This window comes from Bos grunniens, chromosome 6 (assembly GCF_055505025.1).
Source record: "Bos grunniens cultivar Pamir isolate PY7600 chromosome 6, Bosgru_T2T1.0, whole genome shotgun sequence".
Lineage (NCBI taxonomy): Eukaryota > Metazoa > Chordata > Mammalia > Artiodactyla > Bovidae > Bos > Bos grunniens.
In genome coordinates, this window is record NC_141170.1 from 112,720,393 (window position 1) to 112,743,235 (window position 22,843).

Here is a 22,843-nt window from a genome sequence, read left to right on the forward strand (position 1 = left end):
TAAGCTGTGTAATTTTTCTTGATATCTGAACATGACTTAGTTGTAAAAGAAACTGCTGTAAATAGTTCTTTATTAATATAGTGGTGAGCTTTCAGGGGAGGGGACGAGTTCTCTGGTTTTGTGATTAGGTCGCAGTCTTTTAGGAGATGGTGCCTCTGCACTGTGAAGGAACATCCTTTCACCACATCGAGGCATAACACAGCCTTGTTCTGAGATAACAAAAACTGTTTGGGATTAAGAGGTTTTACTTAGTGAGTACCAGAACAGGAATCAGCACAGCGAGTAGGGAGCCAGTGTTAAGTACCCCTCTCAAGTGGCTCTCCTAGCCAGGACTGAAGCAGGGGATGACAGGCAGAAAAATCTCGGAGGAGTGCTCTCTTGTGCTACGCTTTTGGGGACTATGGAGACGGGTGGATGAAGCCCTCAAGTGCATGCGGAGGACGATGAGAGTTGTTTCTGTGGCTCTGTTTGTAAGCACAGAGTGGTGAGACCTGGGGGAAAGGTGGACTACATGAGAAAAGTAGTTTCCGAGCTGAGGTGTCCCTCAGAGTAACTTGGGACTTTTTAAAAAAGACCTCTGCCCAGGTCCTACTTGTAGGGTTTCTGTTTTAGAAAGCCTAGGGTGACAACTGTGTTATGAAACAGCTCTGTGAGTAACTCCGATGCTTATTCCTGATTAAAAACTACTGCCTTAAATTTATTAGAGTTGAGTCATTTGATGCTAGTCAAATAGCTAGCAAAAGAAAAAGAATTTAGATTTTTGGAGAGATTTCCCTTTTTGACTTTATTGTTTTATATTTTTCTCCCCTTCTCCCCAGCTATCCACATTCTCACTAAAACAGCTTCCTTTCCCCGGTATTGGTTTTTGTAATTTCTCACTGAAGGCTTCTCTGAAGAATTATTGGGAGGCCCACCCAGTCTTACTTTAGATTCTCCATAGTTGGACTCAGATAAAAAGAAAAATTAAGAACGTAAACATCCTTTTTTTTTTTTCTTAGAAGAAAATGGTTCACAATTTTGTTTGACCAGTTCAATGTTAAACAATTGTGTGAATATTTTTCTTGAAACATCCACTCTCTTCTACTGCTATTTCCATAGCTCACTCTACTGTTATTTTTGCTGAAATTATCAATGGAATTTAGACATCAAAGCATGTTCACTTCATTTCTCCATTCTGGCTCCACAGGCTCCAAAGTTGTGAGCCACAAAAATGATCCCTCACCATACATCATTTCTGTATAAGGTAAAGCAGGATTTTTTTCTCTTGTAGAATCTATAGTGTCTAAAATAAACTATGTTAGGGATTTAATTCCTGATTAATACATCCTTTATTCCCCAATTTTACCCGTAATTTTCAATCCAACTGAATTCTAGTCGTCTCAAAATAAAGTTAAAATAACTGTATAACAATTTTTTCAGTGCAAAAATTTCAAATGTCAATTCTATTAAATGGAGGTCAAAATTACATTAGGAATTAAACAATTTTTCCCCCAATTATTCTCCAGGAATTAAAGAAGAAAACATAGACCAAGCTCCAGTTTGAAAGAGCCATAATTCAGCACACTCTGTATTACTTCTCAGAGAAAGAAATCTGAGTTTCTAAAGGAAGAAGCAATGCATTAAGTGCTGGGGGAAAGAAAAATGAGGGTCTCCAGTCTTGGGAAGGTAGTGCCCTGAGGCAGACTGACCCAATCAGCTGTTGACAAAGTGGCATCACTACCGTGCTGTAGGGAGTGCATGCTTAGTCACTCGGTCATGTCTGACTTTTTGTGAGTCCATGGACTATATAGACTGCCAGGCTCCTCTGTCCACAGATGCTCCAGGGAAAGATCCTGAAGTGGGTTGCCATGCCCTTCTCCAGGGGATCTTCCAGACCCAGGGATTAAACCCACATCTCATTAAGTCTCCTGCATTGGCAGGTGGGTTCTTTACCATGGGTGCCACCTGGGAAGCCCTGAAGTTAGGGCTAGGCATATACTTTCTACCCTGAAATCTCTGGTATCTTCGTATTACCCAGAATACATAGCGGGGTCAACGAATATGTCCTTGAACAATGTAAAAAAAAGAAAGAAGAAAAACCTTCTATTACTCAATGCTACTTAATTTAAAATTCAAATTTTATTTACATTCTTCAGTGAAGGGATCACGTGGTTTAATGTATAAAGTAGCATATGAATAGTGGCTATGCCAAAAAGAGGTTTGGGGAACCAGCTTTTAGTGCCCTAACCCACCCTCAGTTACCCACAAATTTAGTAATATGTTTACCAGTTAAACAACTGCCATTCTCTTAGTGCATGAAAATCATCTTTTGAAAAAGTTCTTATTTTCACTGATCTGTGATTTGTAATTTAGATAGAAACAATTGAGACAAGTCTCCTAACTTCCCCACCTCCACTTCCTGCTGCCCCTCAATTCCCCTTCTTGTGAACATGCTGACCCCAGCAGATATGTGAATAAGTGATATGTGAATAAGCAGATAAGTGAATATGGAAACATGAACTTCAGTGTTCACTCTCCTGAATACTACTAGTATTCCATAAAGACCTAAACTTCTGTGCAAATAAAATCCTTACTAAAGGAAAAGAGACAAAGATGATTTTCTTGAGAACAGAAGGACTCAAATTAAATGTGTATACAGTATATGCTCCATGGATGACTGGGAGACGTCATATATCATGTAAGCAGCATTTGTTATATCATTTTTATATAGTTGTGGTTTATAGGAAAGCTATACTGAAAAATAAAGAAATGAAAGGGATTATCTGTGGATTTCTTCTTTTCATTCTTAAATTGATTTGGGCTTACTTTTTGAGGATTTCCATCCACAGTCTATTTCTACACATCTGCATCCCACACACAGGAAGTGGAGGAAAAGAAGAGTACATTTTACAACTTTGGAGACTAATTAAATAGGTGTTTGCCTGGAGAAGTACTTATCATGATGTTTAAAATGTTCTGTAATAGTTATTTGACAAGAATCTCAGATTCTTCTGTTTCTGGGAACTCAAAGGAAAGTAAGAGCTGTAGCTGATTTTGAGACTGATGTATGTGCAAAATGAGGACACAACTGAGGTTGAAATGCCACTCTGAGATTTCCCTTAAGGTATTGCTTAGTTTCTGTTTCAGCAAAAGTATAGCAAGGAGTCACTATGTGTAAAATATCGTAGTTTGGGGATGGATGAAAAGTGGAATTAGACATGGCCCTTACTTCCCTGGTGGCTCAGACAGTAAAGCATCTGCCCGCAATGTGGGAGACCTGGGTTCGATCCCTGGGTCGGGAAGATCCCCTGGAGAAGGAAATGGCAACCCACTCCAGTAGTCTTGCCTAAAAAATTCCATGGATGAAGGTGCCTGGTAGGCTACAGTCCATGGGATTGCAAGGAGTCGGACACAACTGAGCAGCTTCACTTTTTTGCTTTCAAAGGAGATTTTAACCCAGTGAGGGTGACAGACTGGAGGGAGTACACAAAAAGGATTTAGGGAGTGAACAAGATGGAAGCTGGGGGGGAAATGCTGAAGGTGAGCTCAGAAGAGAAGGCTATACAGTCTTTTGTGTGTTGTTGGGGATGTCTTTTAATCCCCATCTTACAGACTGAACAATATGTTATACTACCTAAGTTGGAAGGGGGACTTGTAAATATATCTCACTTGAATCTGGAATCTGATCTCACTCAGTAATCCCACCCATAATATCTACTATTTTAATAGCATCTATAATCTCAGTGGTTCTTAGTCTTTGGAACAGTTTGCATCCTTTAGAAAACATGAATAAACTATGATTCTTTCCCATGGGAGAAGAGGGGAGGAAGAAGCACATGAAAAAATTCAGGGACTTCTTCCTAAAGTACCGGACAATCACTTAACTTCTCTATGTCTCAATTTCTCAGGCAGGGAATGGCAAAGGCTATTCCATAAAGTACTTGAGAGAATTAAATAAGATATTTGTATACCATGTACCTATGGTCAGTTAACTTATGACAAAGGAGGAAAGAATATACAATGGAGAAAAAGTTTCTTCAATAATTGGTGCTGGGTTAAAAGGACAGTTGCATGTAAAAGAATAAAATTAGAACATTCTTTAATATCATACACAAAAATAAACTCAAAATGGATTAAAAATCATTTAGTAAAATCAGATACTATAAAACTCCTAGAAGAAAACATAGGCAGAACACTCTTAGACATAAACTGTAGCAATATCTTTTTGGATCCATCTCCTACAGTAATGGAAATAAGAACAAAAATAAACAAATGGAATGCAATTAAACTTAAAAGCTTTTGCACAGCAAAGGAAACCATAAACAAAATGAAAAAACAACCTACAAACTGGGAGAAAATATTTGCAAATGATGCAACCAACAAAGATTAGTCTCTAAAATATACAAACAGCTCATACAGCTCAAGATAATAAAAAAAAAAAAGCCCAATTAAAAAAATGGGCAGAAGACCTAAATAGACATTTCTCCAAAGAAATATGTATGTGTGTGTGTGTGTGTATATATACATATATAAAACTTAATCACTTTTCTGTACACTTGAAACTAACACAACTTTGTAAATCAACTATACTTCAATAAAAAAATAATTATATAAAGTACCTAGCACTGATCCCAGAGAAAATATTCAGCAAATGACATGCATTATTTTATTCTTTCTTTCTTCCTTTTCCTTGGAAGATGTGTTCTTTCCTTGACTGGGACTGATGAGACAGTGATAAGACTGAGGGGTCAAACAGGGGCTGTTCACCAAGTAAGGTGGAGGAGAAAAGGGGATAGATAAGTTTCATGCCCAGGCATGAAATATGATAGAAAAAGGAATTTCAGGAACTTCATAGGAAGTTATCTGTGGGACTCTCTGGGAGAATACTGTAAAGGATCTATGAAGATGCTGCTCTAGATGTAAATATTTTGTGGGTAATACTAAATAGTATTAGTTTCAATAATAATGACAAATGCACACTTACAGAGAACTTACTATGTGCCAGGCCCTGTGTTTAACTTAGCTTACATAGATCACCTCATTTAATCCTTACAACAATATGAAATGATACAGTACATCATATCTCATCTGAAGTTCTAAAAAAAAAAAATCTTTGAAAACTAAAATTTTGAAATAATTGACAGCAAAATCTGACCTGAACTGACATGAGTATATTTTTCGTTTTTATTTATCCCATTAAAAGTAAATATTTGCACATTTTGCTATAGAAGTCTTAATGTTTGGTCAAGGGGTGTTTCATGCCCTACTAGGGTAATGTCCTTGCCATTCTAAAAAACGTCTTTAAATTTCAAAATTTGCCTAGCCTACAGAATTTCAGATAAGGAGTTTTTGAAAAGAACTAACATTTATTGAGAACATGCTATTTGCCAGGTTTGGGTCCTAGTTTCTACTTATGTTAATGAATTTATCCTCATCATAATCCTCAGAGGTGGATATATTTAGCATCCTTCCTGCTTTATAGTTGAAGTGACTATACAAAGTACAGAGAAGTCAAAGGAACTCAAGGGTACCAGCTAGTAACTTAGATACACAGAATTTGAACACAGGCAATCTGGATCTGAGAAGCTTTTACTTAATTGCTACACATACTGCCTCATTTATATTATTACAATTGTTATCTTCATTCTATAGATGAAAATTCTGAAAATTAAAGGTAATTTTAAATTAAAAAATGAAATTTAAGAGTAATTATATCTAAGATAAAGTGTTTATGTGATCTTGGGCAAGTTATTTAACTGTTCTGTGCCTCAACTTTCCTTTCTGTAAAATAGAGACATTAATAATACATACCACATGGATTGTTATGGGGAGTAAGTTAGGTTAAAACACTTAGAGAAATGTCTGATATACTCCATGAAATCAACACAGATTAGCCCTTACTATTACTACAACTAGGACATGTGGATGCCAGAAGGGAGGAGAAGGATATAATGAAAGTGAATCCTCATGCAAAGATTTACTATAAAGAAGGTAAAACGGATAATATTTTTCTTTCAGATATTAAATCAGCGTTTTCTTTATTTTTTGTTCCCTAGTCCCAAGGTGTTTAATGGCTGCCTATCTGTTCAGTCAATGGCTTCAGAGAGCAGGTACAGAACAAAGAGGTCTTTTATTTCTCTTTGAGTCTATGAGCTGACATTTTTTAATCCATTGCAAGACTTTAATCATGAAGTCATGCTTTGTTAAAGAACAAGACTGTTTTGTAAATCCCCAAAGCTTCTCTTTACAATTAAAAGTCTGGGCCTGGTTTACTTAACTCTTCTAGTATTGCATTTGTAAGAAGCTACAGCGTGAAGAGAACAGGGCTTGTACTGAAAGGAAAGTTCTCTTGTAACAGGATGGGAAGTTCCTTTTAACTAAGAATAGGATTTGAAAACTACAGAAAGAGAAGTGGGCAAGTATAGATCTGAGTGACATACTCATCTACTTGGGTGTGAATGCCCTGGGGAGAGGGAAGATGAAGGGCTGTAAGCTCTTTAGCAAACCCTGCATTCAGCCTTGCTTAGTGCTATGTGGTCTCTGGGAAGAAGAGCAATGTCTGAGGCAATATTTGAAGGCTGCCTCAAAGAATTCTGCATATTGTAGAATGGCACTGATGACTCTTTTGTGAGTGAAAGTTGCTCAGTTGTGTCTGACTCTTTGTGACCCCAAGGACTATACAGTCCATAGAATTCCCCAGGCCAGAATACTGGAGTGGGTAGCCTTTCTCTTCTTCAGGGGATCTTCCCAACCCAGGAATCAAACCGGGGTCTCCTGCATTGCAGGCAGATTCTTTACCAACTGAGCTATTTTGAGTCTCCCATAAACAGCACAGATTTAAGACAATCAGTAAAACAGAAAAGAATCACTATAGGGACCTCAGGACAAGGGAATGTGATAAGAGGCAGAGGCATCAATGGCAGATGAAACCATGGAAAAAGACTGACAGCAGGCACTGGTATGAGCCTCATTCAGGGATGAGGAAGGAAAGAAAAAATTGCAGGAAACAGCATGTGGATCAGATCTTTCCCGGTATCACCATAATGGCCTGGACCCACAAGCTAGCTGTAAAGGAAGATTTAGAGAAGTCTCTCTAAGAAGGGAGAAACAGTTGTGACTATCCTTTAATGGACTGATTTTTTTTTTTTCTCCAAAATATTTTAAAATCAAAAGAAGCTGAATTAATTGTATTTGTCCAATTATATTTTGTCTTTTCCTGCTTGTAGAAGAAACTGAACTCCAGAGACATGTGAGGTTAAATAATAAAGGTCTACCTTTTTTTTTTTACAGTCAAATATATGTTTTAATTCTATTATATTTCAAAGATATTAAATCTCAGAATTTTCTAAAACCAAACCCCATTCTAAGTCATGTCAGAATTTGTAGGGCTTCCCAGGTAGCACTAGTGGTGAAGAATCCACTTGCCAATGCACAATTTGGCCATGACAGATATTAAGGATATGTAATTACTCTCCATTCAAAAACAATTAGAAAACTAGACAAATTTTAGTAAATAATTATTTTAAGATACTTGATGGTAGGCAACATAGAACAGTAATCCTAGATGAAAGATAAACAAATGAGTTAGGTGAGCCTTATCTTCTCCCAGGTTTTCTTCCTGGAAGTAATTTCCACTGAGGTACAAGAAGGGGAGGGATACAAACAAAACTTGGGTATGTCAATGAATTGAAGAGACAAATTATCACTTGGAAAAGTCAAAGCAACTAGAATTTGTGGAACAGACTGCATAAGAGAAAGGAGCTATGCAGAAGTGTTCCATATACCTTCAGAGTCCCACTGAATCTTTCCTTGACTATCAAAAAATATATCGTTGGGCATGAACTATATCAGAAGAAAGAACAATGACTACAGAGCTGTAAACTACAAAAATGTATAGAGTTCATAAAAGCCTGAGAATTATTCAAGGTCCCATAACCCAAAGTAAAGAGACTTCAGTGAATATATGGTGAAACTCCAGAAAAGCCTCACCTTAAAAGTGGGGCTAAATAAGCACTGGAGGTAAAACAGATTCACCTTAAAAGACAACAAAATACAGCACTCAGAAACATAAAATCCCCCATGATGTCCAGCATCCAAACAAAATTACCACGTATTTGAGGAAGCAGAAAAATGTGACCCATAACTTGGAGAAAAGTCAGTCAATAAAACAGATCCAAAATGAAAAGGATAGTACAATTAAGTAATAGACAAGAACTTTAAAAAGCATAAATCCAACATACATATTGAGTAGTGACAGAAAGCATTCAAAACAAAGCTCAGAGGAAAAAAAACTAAAAAAAGTTAGTCCTCAGTGACCTGTAAGACAATAACAAATGATTTGACATATTTGCAATTGTATTTCCAGAGGAGAAGGCAAGGAAGAGAAAAAATATTTGCAAAAGTAATGGCCAAAAGTTTTCTAATTTTGATTCAAACAAAGCTATAAACCCTCAGATCCTAAAATCAAAATGAAGCCCAAGTGAAATAAACATAAATAAAGTCTCTCCATGTTTCATTATAATTAAACCACTGCAAAGGGAATCTTAAAAAAACATCAGGAAAGAAAAGACACACTGCATCCAGAAAAACAAAGATAAAAACAACAGCAGACTTCCTGTCATGAATTATGCAATTCCAAAGAAAATGGGCTTATCTCTCCAAAACACTGACAGAAAAAAGTGTCAACTTAATATTCTATATCCAGTAAATATACCTTTCATAAATGAGTGCAAGCAGAAATAGAAATGTTTATTGTATAACTTTTAGGGAAATTCAAACAATCTAGAATTTCCGTATGATTTATTAAACTACAATTGACCCTCTGTATCCATGGGTTCCACATCCATAGAGTTAACCAATTATGGATCAAAAATATCCCTGCCTCTCCAATCTAGAAAGCTCCAAAAAGCAAAACTTGAATTTGACATGCACTAGCAACTACTTATATGGCATTTACAACCCAATTACATAGCATTTCATTGTATTAGGTATCATACATACATTGTATTAGGTATTAACCTAGAAATGATTTAAAGTATATGGGAGAATTGTGAAGGTTATATGCAAATATCATGCCATTTTACATGAGCACCTTGGACACATATGGATTTTGGTATCTGTAGGGGCAGGGGTCCTGGAACCAATTCCCTGTGGTTATCTAGGGATGATGGTAACAAAACTGGAAGATTTATATGATCTGATTTCAAAGTTTATACAACTATTGTATTCAAAGCAGTATAATAATGGTAAAGAATAGACATGGATCAATGGAAAAGATATGATAATTCAGAAATAGATCAACACATATAATCAATTTTCAACAAAAGTATCAAAAAATCAGAGGAGGAATGGATTGTCTTTTCAGCAAACTGCTAGTATAACTGGATATCTGTATGGAAAAAAATGAATCTCAACTCTTTTTATTAGGTTATACATTAAAAAATGATTCAAAATAAGTAATATATGTAAATATAAGAGATAAGGCCATAAATCTTTTAGAGGAAAACAGGAGAAAATCTTTATAACTTTGGATTTGGCAAAGATTTATTAAATAAGACATAATCATAAGCCATAAATGAAAACTTTGATTAGACTTCATCAAAATCAAAGCTTTCGCTTGTCAAAAGACACTATTAATGAAAAGGCAAGCTGCAAAACGGGAGGAAATATTTGCAAAACGTATCTGAAAAAGGGTGTAAAACACACATATATACACAGAATATATAAAGAACTTTCATAACACAGTATCATCCCAACTAAGAAACGGACAAAAGAAAAAGATCTGGACACTTACGGCTAACAAGCTCAAGAAAAATACCCAACATCATCAATCATTTGGAAAATGCAAATTAAAATTACCAGTAAATATCATTGTATACCCAATATAAACAATTGAAAATGCTAACAATTTCAACCGTTGGCAGGAATGTTGAGAAGCTGGAACCCTCACATACTGCTGAATGTAAAATGTCACATTCATTTTAGATAATATCTCAGCAGTTTCTTAGAAAGTTAACTAAACACTTAGCATAGGAGCCATCGTGTCTGAAGAAAACAATTAGTACTACAAAGTAGCAGTTTAAAAAATGCCTAAGTAGAAATAAACTGCATGAAATTTATGGCACAAGAAATGAGAGAAAAATGGAAGTATTATACATTCTTAAAGCTCATGCTGCTGCTGCTGCTAAGTCACTTCAGTCGTGTCCGACTCTGTGTGACCCCACAGACGGCAGCCCACCAGGCTCCACCATCCCTGGGATTCTCCAGGGAAGAACACTGGAGTGGGTTGCCATTTCCTTCTCCATTGCATGAAAGTGAAAAGTGAAAGTGAAGTCGCTCAGTCGTAATCGACTCTTAGCGATCCCATGGACTGCAGCCTACCAGGCTCCTCCGTCCATAGGATTTTCCAGGCAAGAGTACTGGAGTGGGGTGCTTAAAGCTCATAAATTATATTAAATTCGTAGAATACAGTTTGAAGGAAGACTGTGATAATTTTAAAATGCTCCTAGTGGTGGTGATGGTTTAGTTGCTAAGTCGTGTCCGACTCTTGCAACCCCATGGACTGTAGCCTGCCAGGCTCCTCTGTTCATGGGATTCTCTAGGCAAGAATACCAGAGTGGGTTGCCATTTCCTTCTCCAGGAGATCTTCCTGACCCAGGAATGGAACCCGGGTCTCCTGCATTGCAGGCAGATGCTTTACCAACTGAGCTACACGGGAAGTCTCAAAATGCTCTTAAGGACCTGGGAAAAGAGAAAAGTATCCTAGGGTCTTTTCTCTCCAGTGCCCCAAATAATTTTCTGTCTTGGATCTGCAGAGAAAGCGTTTCCTTTGTGGCCCCAGTCTCCTCCCTACACCTCTGCTCCTCAGCAGTAAGCCTAGCTCTGCTGAAATCACCACGCCCAGAATTCTCTCCCTCAGTCCACTGGCCCCACGGCATCAACTGTTTCCTACCCTCTTTTCTCCTAAAGGGAATGCGAGGACGGGGGTTACCAAGTTCTCTAGCCTTTTCCTCCTGTTCTCCTAAGGAGGAACTCTCATTTCTCCTGGGTCTTTGTTCCTAGCTGCTTCGGTGGACCGTAGATACATGGACTGATGGATACAGGCGCAGAAGAAGCTTGGCAGGTAGAGAGACACACAGATACTGAGAGAAGAATCCTTCCCTCTGCTGCGCCCCATTGAATGTGGAAACACACGGTCAATTTGATGTTTAGGGCAGTGGCCGTCACATACACGTCGTATATCCCATATATATGCATATAATTCCAGTTCCAGTTTCTCTACATCCTAGATAAGGCAGGAAGCGGTCTGGTCAAGCTAACCTGTTAACTGCGTGGGTCTGGGCAGGAATTTGGCCGGGGGGGGCGGGGTCTAGCTTCCGGATGAGGCTCACCTGCGCTGAACCAGGCTCTAGGCCAACAAGCCTTGACAGGATCAGACTGGAGCGGGCCGGTTCTGGGAAGCCGACTGCGCATGCGCGAGACGCTCTCGGCTTTCAGGGGCAGTTCCTTTGCCCCCTGTGCGCAGAGAGCAGGCAGGTGACCAGCTGTAACTGATGAGGAAAACAGTTTCCGCAACAGGAAAGCCACGATTCTTCCCTAATATCAGATAGTAGGGGGCAGGAGGCCACCCAAATGGAGCCCGCCTGAAAATAGCCGGTGCTGTCTACTTCTACGGCCCTTCTCCTGCCCAAGCCGTTAGTGTAGTTCTCATCACGCCGCTTACCTGAGGGTGGATCTCGTCAAACACCACCCACTCCTGTGCACTCAGAAACCACTGTCCCTGCCACCCTCACCTGCCTGGTGCATCCCGTGGCCAAGGTAGGTCTGGTGTCCCAGCCCTGCCTTCCCCAGGCGTGGGCGAGGGTGTGGGTATCTGGCGAGTGGTGGGAGTAACACAATGAGGGGGCTATAATAAAACTGGTGCTGGAATGTTCCAGGGAAAAGTGGGTATGGGTGCCACGATGGGGATATGTTTTTTCGCAAGAAACTTTAAAGTTTAGGCTCTAGGAGTGAATTGAGGTAAAAAGTGCATCCATTTTTGGAAGGAGTAAGTTTACTTCACAAATCCATCACATATTTAGGAGAACAGAAGGGAAAGCTGAATTTCTGACAGAACAGCAGTTGACCATTCATGTCCAACTAGCAAACAGCGGTGCATTCTACGGCATCGTCCTCCCTGTCGTGCCCTCAGATGCAGTCACAGGCACCGGGTGCTGTAAGGCTGTCTCATGCTCCGTCACGCGATCGGAATTGGATCCTTTTCAGGACTTTCCCTTCAGTAAAAGTCGAGTCATTCATGCAGCGGGAATGCACGGGGTGGGGGAGTTCAGATTCGTCTAGTGAAATACCAAGAAAATCCTCAGAGACGGGGATATTTAAAACAACCGCCACTCCCAGAACGTAGAGTTGCTTGGAAAGAACTGAGGAACTTCCCTGGTGGTCCAGTGGCCAGGACTCCACCCTCCCAGTGCAGGCGGTGAGGGCTCCATTCCTGGTCAGGGGACTAGATCCCACATACCTAACTAAGACTTGGCGCAGTGAGGTTAAGTAAATAAGTAAATTTTTGGAAGTGTATATACATGTGTGTGTGTGTGTGTGTGTGTGTGTGTGTGTATAAAGAGCAACTGAACAACTAATTAGAAAAAAAAGAGTCAAAATCCGGAGTTTCAGGACTTGAAAGATGACTTGGTTGGGGGTATGGGGGGTGGTTAAAGCGACAGACTTCCCCTCAGCAACTAGGAGGGTCACTGAAGGAGCAGAAGCCATGCCTGGCAAAGAAGATGAGAAAACCATGAGTCCTTGGGAGTCCTGGTTCAGCTCATTTTTACTTACCATGGTGTTATAGAGAACAAAGATAGGAAAATGTCACTGAGGCAGAGTGAAAGTTATAAGCAATTGTAAACTTTATGTGGCCTTCCCTGGTAGCCCATCTGTAAAGAATCTACCTGCAATGCGGGAGACCTGGGTTTGATCCTTGTGTTGGGTCGATCCCCTGGAGGAGGGCAAGGCAGCCCACTCCAGTATTCTTGCCTGGAGAACCCCATGGACAGAAGAGCCTCGTGAACTGTGGTCCATAGTGTTGCAAAGAGCAGTACACAACTGAGTGAGAAAGCACAGCACAAGCTTTAGGTAAGACGTTGTGTGTGTGTGTGTGTGTGTGCGCGCGCGCGTGCACACGCTCAGTCCTGTCTGACTTTTTCCGACCCCATGGACTATAGCCTGCCAGGCTCCTCTGTCCATGGGATTTTCCAGACAAGAATACTGGAGTGGGTTGCCATTTCCTACTTCAGGGGATCTTCCCCACCCAGGGATTGAACCCGCATCTCTTGCATCTCCTCCATTGGCAGGTGGGTTCTTTAGCCTTGTGCCACAGGGGAAGCCCAAGCTAGGTAAGATCAGATCAGATCAGTCGTGTCCGACTCTTTGCGACCGCATGAATCGCAGCACGCCAGGCCTCCCTGTCCATCACCAACTCCAGGGACTATTTTAACAATGAATATGACCAAATTAAGACTTCTATGGACTAATTCTCATTTAGTCCATTATCAAGCTGTTTATAAACTATCATTTCCTGTTATGCTTTCCATTCTGAACTTTTAGAAATCTTATCAATGAATAAGTTTAGGTATTTAGTGTTTTTGTGTTGATGGGTTTGTGTTTTTCTTGTTTCCCCATCCTTTGGACCAGTACCAGAACTAGATAGAATGGAAATAATTTCATAAATGCGCTTGAAGCAAGAGAGTATGTGTTGATTTGTGTTTCACAATCACAAATACTTGTTACTACTGTGGGGTTTTTTTTGTTCACTTGTTGATATTTTGAATCATAAAAATAATTTGGATTATAACTTCCATTCCAAAACTCAAAGTGCCAAAAAGAGCAGATTAGTTCACACATTTGGAAAATGCCTTGTTCCTCACTTTCCCCTCATTTTTTGAAAGACCAAAATGATCTTTCAGATTCCAAGATCTCAATACTTTATATAAATGAAAATACACATAAACCAACATCTTACCTGTCTGAAACAGAAAGTGCTGTTAAATGCCTTTTAGAGAGAAAGAATGAAAGTCAGTAGTTTGTCTGTGTCTTCAGCTGCTTTCTCAATATCTAGTCTGTCCTGTCCAGGAGGAATCCAGAGCAACATACTAAATGAAGTTTAAGAGATGGATTTAAGCTAGATGGTAACTTGAAAGTTTAGAGAGTTTGACTCATATGGTTGTTGTGTGTATAAATGATGTATGTTATGAACCTTAACACTAGGTGATAAAATCTCATAAACATCTCTTGGTGGTGGTGTTCAGTCACTGAGTCATGTCCAACTCTTTGTGACCCCATGGACTGCATGCAGCATGCCAGGCTTCCCTGTCCTTCACTTTTCTCTCAGGGTTTGCTCAAATTCATATACATTGAGTCGGTGATGTCATTCAACAAGCTCATCCTTTGTCGTCCCCTTCTCCTCCTGCCCTCAGTCTTTTCCAACATCAGGGTCTTTTCCAGCGGTTTGGCTCTTACATCAGGTGGGCAAAAGTGTCGGAGCCTCAGTGTCAGCTGTTCCAATAAACATCTATAGAAGCGTTCAAATAACCTTAGATTAGACAGCAAACTTTTTTTTTCCTTGTAGCACTTTATTTATTTATTATAAAACCAAAACATTTTGTATTGGGGTGTAGTCGATTAACAATGTTGTGATAGTGTCAGGTGAATAGTGAAGGGACTCAGCCATACATATACATGTATCCATTCTACCCCAAGCCACCCTCCCATCCAGACTGGCACATAATATTGAGTAGAGTTCCATGTGCTATACAATAGGTTTTTGTTGGTTATCCATTTTATACATATAGCAGTGTATACATGACCTTCCCAAAGTCCTTAATTATCCCTTCCCCTCGGCAATCAGGAGTTTGTTTTTTAAGTCTGTAAGTCTTTTTCTGTTTTGTATTTAAGTTCATTTGTATCATTTCTAGATTCCACATATAAGTGATGTCGTATGATATTTGTCTCCTCTGTCTGACTTACTTCACTCAGTATGACACTGTCTAGGTCCATCCACATTGCTGCAAATGGCCTTCTTTCTTTCTTTTTAATTGATGAATAATATTCCATTATATACATATACCATATCATCTTATCCATTCCTCTGTTGATGGACATTTACCATGTTTCCCTATCTTGGCTATTGTAAACAGTGCTGCAATGAACATTGGGGTGCATCTGTCTTTTGGGGCCATGTTTTTCCATGGATATATGCCAAGAGGTGGGATTGCAGGGTCATATGGTAGCTCTATTTTTAGTTTTTTAAGGAGCTTCCATACTGTTCTCCATAGTGGCTGTATCAATTTACATTGCCACCAACAGTGCAGGAGGGTTCCCGTCTCTCCACACTGTCTCCAGCATTTGTTGTTTGTGGATTTTTTTTTAATTTTATAATAGCCATTCTGACTGGTGTGAGGTGGTATCTCATTATAGTTTTGATTTGCATTTCTCTAATAACTAGCAATGTTGAACATTTTTTCATGTGCCTATTGGCCATCATATGTCCTCTTGAGAAATGTCTATTCAGGTCTTCTGCCCATTCTTTGGGTTGTTTGTTTGGATACTATTAAGTGTCATAGGCTGTTTGTAAATTTTGGAGATTACTCCCTTATCAGTCACATCATTTGCAAATATTTTCTCTCAATCTGAGAATTGTCTTTTTGTTTGTTTATTGTTTCCTTTGCTGTGCGAAAGCTTTTGAGTTTAAGTAGGTCCCATTTGGACAGTGAACTTAAAAAAATTTTTTCCTACATTTTTTCTTCGACTTCCTTGTTGATTTCTTGGAATCCTGGAAGTCTCTGAACAACAGTTTTCCCAAGACTCTGAGGCAGTGGTTACATCATTTAAGAATCCATTATGTAATTTTATCTTTATTCTGGTTACATTTCCATTATAAACAGTTTAAGCATGTACACACACACGTCTATACATCAAAGACTGTATCCCTCATAAACTGTTTTGCCTTATTCATAAGCCAAGACTGTGTACAGTCAAGGATCAGACTGTTCTCCAAAAAGCTATTAGGGAAAAACTTTGGATTTAAAGGGAAATTATTATTCATCAAAGCTTTAGAAAATTCTCAAGCTACAATTCACCCTTAAGTTCAAAGAGTGGCAAAATTAAATATCGACATTTTAATCTTGTTTTTCCTTTATTCTTTGTAAAAAAACAATAAAATTTATATGGTTTTGCTTATTCTAAAGCTTACTTTAATAGCATCTCTTATGTTCCTATTATACTGCATTTCTGAGTTGCTCATTTACAATATACCTGTGTTGTGATTTTGCACAATTTTTTTATGGAGTATGTTATTTTATTTCTAGATCTCTGATCACATTTAAACACTTTAATCATTCTGTTCAGGTAGTAACTTTTTTCTTCGATGTTCTGCAGAGGAAGTAAGCAGATTCTCACAGATTGAATGTTTAAATGTGTCTTCAAAACATGCATGGGAAAAAGAAAGTGTAACTGTCACATTTTCAGCAGCAAAATACTTAAATAGCACTTGTTGTTAAGCCCACTAAGAGACACCCCCATCCTAAATTACTCAACATAAAACTATATTCTTATGAAAAAAGAGCAAAACATAACAGGAAGGTAAGATGAGTGTCTCTGAGACATGTCAGGTCCTGATGTGTATTAACAAATATCAGTCAGTTTCTGATTTAGACTTTTAAATTACAGAAGGAAATTTGTTTGAAAGTTTTCTATGTTATATTTGGAATACTTAGAGTAGTTTTAGAATATATTTAGAATAGGTTTATGTTGTTTGGGAAAAATAAATGGTAATGGTCTGCAAAGCCTCCCTGTCACCAGCTGGGTCTCAGAAACAGTGCTCTGCCTTCACCAAGCTTCTGTACTTTCTGCTGCTAGGTAGGCACTAAGGGTGGACAGTGAGAGACAGAAGGAAGAGAATGCACCAAACTTCTCTTCTTATTTTGGTCCTCTTATCACCCATCAACCACTTCAAATTGGAAGATTACTACATAAGCATCTATATTCCTAATTTCTCTTGAAAAACTGGAAAATCTCATCATATTGAGCCTGAAAACCAGGAGCATCAGCTAAGTCAGCCAAGCTGAGAAGCAGCTAATCCCATGAGTAGACCATCTGCTCTTGATTTTTTCCACAGTCCTTACCACTCCCTAATATCCCACCTGTAAAAGCAAATGTTGGTTGCTCTTGATGAGTACAAATAGCGAAAATTGGAATCACTGTAAAGTTACGATCAAAAGCCAGTGAAAATATGAAGGGAATGCAGGAACCAAGAGACTGTTATTAAAATGACAAGCATTTGATTGAGGTGGATGAAAAGGGATCTAAAAAGAATGCAGATTCTAATTGATTAGCATTTATATTAATTGGTTGCTGCTGCTAAGTCACTTCAGTCGTGTCCGACTCTGTGTGATCCCATAGACGGCAGCCCACCAGGCTGCCCTGTCCCTGGGATTCTCCAGGCAAGAATACTGGAGTGGGTTGCCATTTCCTTCTCTGATATTAACTGGAATTGATGATGTTGAGAAAGTTGGCTGGAGCCAGGTTGCTGATTACACATACCAACTGCCTGAATCACATGATGGATATTGGTTTATGGAAAGATGTTAGCGTTCGATTTTGCTAAGCTCTATAGCTATCCTCAGATTGCGATGAAAGAAAGTGAAATTGAGTTGCTCAGTCATTTCTGACTCTTTGCGACCCCATGGACTGTAGCCCGCCAGGCTCTTCTGTCCATGGGATTCTCCAAGCAAGAATACTGGATTGGGTTGCCATTCCCTTCTCCAGGGCATCTTCCTGACCGAGGGATCGAACCCCACCCAGGGATTGAACCTGGGTCTCCTGCATTGCAGGCGGATTCTTTATCGTCTGAGCCACCGGGAAAGTCCAGGGAAATCACAGTGTGGTATGTGCCTTTAGTTCTGTAATTACATTTTGGCTGCTTCAGATCTATATTAGACCAATATTCAGATTATACAGTCAGAGTCAGAATCTCCCAGTGGTATCTATTTCTTGAAAATTAGTTAGCTTGCCTTCCCAGATTGCAAAGTGGTAAAGAATCTTTATGCTAGTGCAGGAGATGAAAGAGATGTGGGTTTGATCCCTGAATAGGGAAGATCCCCTGGAGTAGGAAATGGCAACCCACTCCAGTATTCTTGCCTGGAAAACTCCATGAACAGAGGAGCCTGGCAGGCTATAGTCCAGGGGGTCGGGAAGAGTTGAAAACGACTAAGAATGAGAGTGCGCACACACACAATTAGCTACCTTCAGTTTAACTGTGGCTGATGAATGAGATACCCTTTATTAGGGACAGTTTGCTAAATAGGAATTTCAGTTGTCATATTGAGTATTGTTTGATTTTACTCAGTGATAATTCCTACACCACTCCTCCTTCCCCCAATAGGGATTTCTGTTCATATAATTTAACCTCTTTAATAAAGCCATATGCTTTCCTAATCCGATTATGATAATCTCATTCTTCTTGGCTGTTCATATTTTAGTAATAGGTATGATGCATTTCTGGTTAGTGCAAGGAATGAAATCTTCTGGGGAACTTTGCGAAAATTTTTGCCACAATTAAAATGAGATACACAAAAACACTATTTTCACTAGATGTTCTTTTGTCTGATTATGATATAAGGTAGTTAGCCTAAGGACAAGCCCATATCCTGAAGAATGCATTGTAGAATGATAGAAAGATCCTTAGTCCTTCATGATGTTGTTGAGGCATTGAATTAAGCAATCCTGAAGCTGCCTCACCTGAGAATATCTTATATAAAATAATAAATTTCGTAAGGCTTCAGCTAGTTAGGCCAGGATTTTCTGTTTCTTGGAGGTGAAATCTTTGTAATGAATATACTGGGGGAAAATCTTCATTAGTGAATGATTTATAGTTAGAGGGTTTGTCAGATTAAGTAGAAAGGTCTTTATCTTGGCCTGTCTCAGAAAATAGATTATCCTAGAAAGGAGAGAGAAAACTGAATGATGGGAGAAAGATAAAAGAGAGTCAATGAGGTATAAATAAAAGTATATATAAAAATGTGGCAGTAGCCTAGACCAGGAGTCAGAACATACTCTGACAAATTCATTCAGATTAAAAATTTTAGATATAAATATTCCCTCTAAGATTGTTCAGATAGTTAATGTAGATTGTGTTTCTGATGAATTTTGAGTACTTCCATGTTTCTTAAATTGGTGATCCTAAATTATTAATGTTAATTCAACAAAGTTCTCTTATCTAGCCATCACTAGTGACAGGTTTCTACTGAACTTAACTTCAGTAAAATTTAAACATTCATTAAAGATTTCTATGAATTAAGCTTCTTTTATGAAACTGATTTGTTTAAAATCTCAATATTTCATCAGGTTTGCGTATAAAATAAAGAGTCTTGAACCCAGACTGCATACTTATTATTAGAAATGTTTGATATGGTTGGTTCAAATTTAGGGCTAGAGAGTTCTTTATCATGATCAATTTCACATTCCTTCAGAGGCAGGTATACGTGTGCACACACATACATAAAATCTATTGATAGACAGGTAGATAGATAGAGCTATATGTCTCTTCTTAGCTCAGCTTCTCTGTGCTATATTCTGTTCTGTTTATGAAAAAAGATGTAGTGTGCCATCACATCATTTGACAGAAACTTTATATCACAAGTGAGAAATTATGTGGGAGGAGGAGAAATGTATTCTAGGATAAGTTAAATAAATAACAGGTAACTTCACTGAAGTCACATGTGCTGGAAAATATAAATAGGTATATTTAGGATCTTGGAATTAGTGAGGGGAGGGGCTCAGTGCTGGTTCAGCAGTAGCCCAGCACAAGCCTGCAGACTGTGGCCAGTGGGCCAGATGCAGCCTGTGGCCTGTTTATGTGGTCCATAAATTAAAAGAGGTGTCAACATTTTTAAATATTTGGAAAAATTAAAAGGTTATTTTGTGACATAAGAAAATCATATGAAATTAAAATTCCAGTTTCCATAAATAATTTTACTGGTATAGAACCATGCCCATTTGTTTGCATGTTGTTTATAGCTGCTCTCCCAGAGTTGAACAGGTGCAACACAGATGCAATGCTTCAGAGCTTAAGATTTTTACAATATGGCTCTTTACAAAAGTTTGCCAATCCCTGGTCTCAACCAGCAGTGGCAACCCACTCCGGTACTTTTGCCTGGAGAATCCCATGGATGGAGGAGCCTGGTAGGCTATAGTCCATGGGGTCGCTAAGAGTTGGACATGACTGAGCGACTTCACTTTCACTTTTCACTTTCATGCATTGGAGAAGGAAACGGCGACGCACTCCAGTGTTCTTGCCTGGAGAATCCCAGGGATGGAGGAGCCTGGTGGGCTGCCGTCTATGGGGTCTTACAGAGTCAGACATGACTGATGTAACTTAGCAGCAGCAGCAGCCTCAACCAGTGTATCTCAGCCTTTAATGTGCATTGAATCACTTGGGGGTCCTGTGTAAATGTGCAGATTCTGATTCACAAGGTGTGGGGATCCTGAGTGTCCACATGTCTGATGTGCCAAAAACCATACTAGAAGTTACAAGGACCTGGTGCAGAATCAGCAAATTTGTTCTTTAACGGGCCAAATAATAACTATTTCAGGATCTGTAGGCTTTCCTTTTTTTCTTTTTGTACAACTACTAAATCTTCAGGGGAAAGTACACATAGACTACATGCAAAAGAACAGGAGTGACTATGTTCCAATAAATGATTGTTTACAAAAGCAAGCTTTGGATTGTACTTGGACCACAAGCTTAGTTTGCCAATTACTGGCCTAGAGTGTTAATATCTGGTGTCCATTAAGAAATAGGCATTGTCCTACCCTTAACTTGCTTCCTAGTTCCATTACACACACCAGTAATAATGCTGATGAAGAAAATAGTTAACTTTTATTGGGTGATTCTAATATGCCAGGCTCTATTTTAAGCACTCTGAACTTTCTCTTATTTTAATCCTCACAACAAATCCTAGGAAGCAGAGACTGTCATTATTCTGGCTTACCAATGAAGAAACTGAGCTTCAGAAAAAAAGTAATTTGCTCAAAGCTGCCACAGCAAACTAATAGTGGGCCTGGGATAAGACATAACCCATGATTATCACATGGCTGTTGGATTATTGGATTACTAAATGGAACATGTATGCTCGTAGAAGTTGTGCAAGCCAGCAAACTGGACTGTCAGTATACTGGCATCTTTCTTTGGGGATCTTGTGCTCACAGACCTGAATAATAAAAGGTGAAACATCTCTTTCGAGTCAACAGCAAATAGGTGTCAGAAAACTGGATGTTTGGCTCAGGGAGGGCAGAGCTTTCTATTTTATGACAGATTTAGCACCTTCACTGCACATTCTTGAAGTTAAGGCTCAGAGAGATCTCAGCAGCCACACTTTCATAGTCTTGGATTTTTGATGCTCTAAAAATTAAATTGGTTTACTTTATAATAATGTGTTATTTTAGGCACCACATAGCACGGCCTTCTCTTTTCTTTGTGTGCTTTGGAATTTTCAGTTATACAGTGAATGTTCTTTCTAACGACTGTGACTGAAATTACATTTCACTTTCCAAATTCCTCTAGACTTTTTTCCTTTTTCTTAGCTACAGTTTCTAAAGTAGAGAAGTAGACCTTGATTCTGGTCTAGATTTTAAGACTAGTTTTATCTGTCTGTATAATGTTATACTCATTTGAAAAGACTCTGATGCTGGGAAAGATTGAAGGCGGGAGAAGGTAACAACAGAGGATGAGTTGGTTGGATGGCATCATCGACTCAATGGACATGAGTTTGAGCAAGCTCTGGGAGTTGGTGATGGACAGGGAAGCCTGGCGTGCTGCGGTCCATGGGGTCACAGAGTCGGACACAATTGAGCGACTAAACTGAACTAAATACCGTTATTTCTGTGTAAATTAGTATGTTAGGCGTAGGGTGCATATCAGCATAACACTATAGTAGATTTATAGACCACTGAGAGCAAATGTAGATAGAAATGCTTTGAGGAAAATTTTCTGGAGTCTCAGACACAATATTCTTATGTTACAGATAACATGTAAAGATGAATAATTGTGTCATTTTTATGAATCATCTGTTGAAAAACTTTATATCACTGCCATGATGATTAGTAATTATTTTTACTTTATGAGGAATTGATGTAGGTTACAGGGCAAGGAGAAATGTAGCAAAGGTTTCAAAATCCTAAGAATCTATCATCTTAAAATTTTGGTTGGGGAAGGGAAGGAAATATGGCACTAAACTATGAAATCACACAGAATCATAGATTCTTAGAGCTAGCTAGAACTTTTGATGACCTAATATAGCCATCAACATACCCTTACTTTTCTATATAAGTCCAAACTGATTAAGTGAAATTCTTAAAGCCATTTGTTTCTCCAACACAAATATATTGGAGTTTCTCCCCTTAATCTGGGAATATGTGTTACTTTCCTAGGTCTGTCATAACAAAGTACCACAAACTGGGTAGCTTAAACAACAGACATTTATTGTCTAACGGTTCTGGAGGCTAGAAATCTGAGATCAAAATGTTGGCTTGAAGTCGGAAAGCCCTTAGGAGGAATCCTTCCCTGTCTGTCTTAGCTTCTGGTGAAGGCCAGCAATCCTTGCCATTCTTCGGCTGTTGATGTATCACCCCAGTTTCTGCTTCCACCTTCACTTGGTGTGTTCTTTTTCTTTTCTTTAAAAAAATGTGTTTATTTGGCTTAGTTACAGCACACGGGGTCTTCATTGTGGCATGCATGATTTTTCGTTGCGGCATGGGCTTGGTGTAGGGCACATATCAGCATAACACTATATATATTAATAGGTCACTAAGAGCA

The 22,843-nt window shown here is 38.9% G+C and overlaps 1 long non-coding RNA gene across 3 annotated transcripts in view; it reads right to left on the reverse strand.

Moving 5' to 3' along the window:
* Positions 1 to 22,837, reverse strand: part of LOC147371229 (uncharacterized) — a 30,534-nt gene extending 7,697 nt beyond the window's left edge. Inside the window, exon 1 of one of the 3 annotated variants that reach the window (XR_015166010.1) lies at positions 11,370 to 22,837. This is a non-coding gene — a long non-coding RNA (uncharacterized LOC147371229). The other 2 variants (XR_015166011.1, XR_015166012.1) reach the window with 2 other exon arrangements.
* Between the last annotated feature and the right edge of the window lie 6 nt (positions 22,838 to 22,843).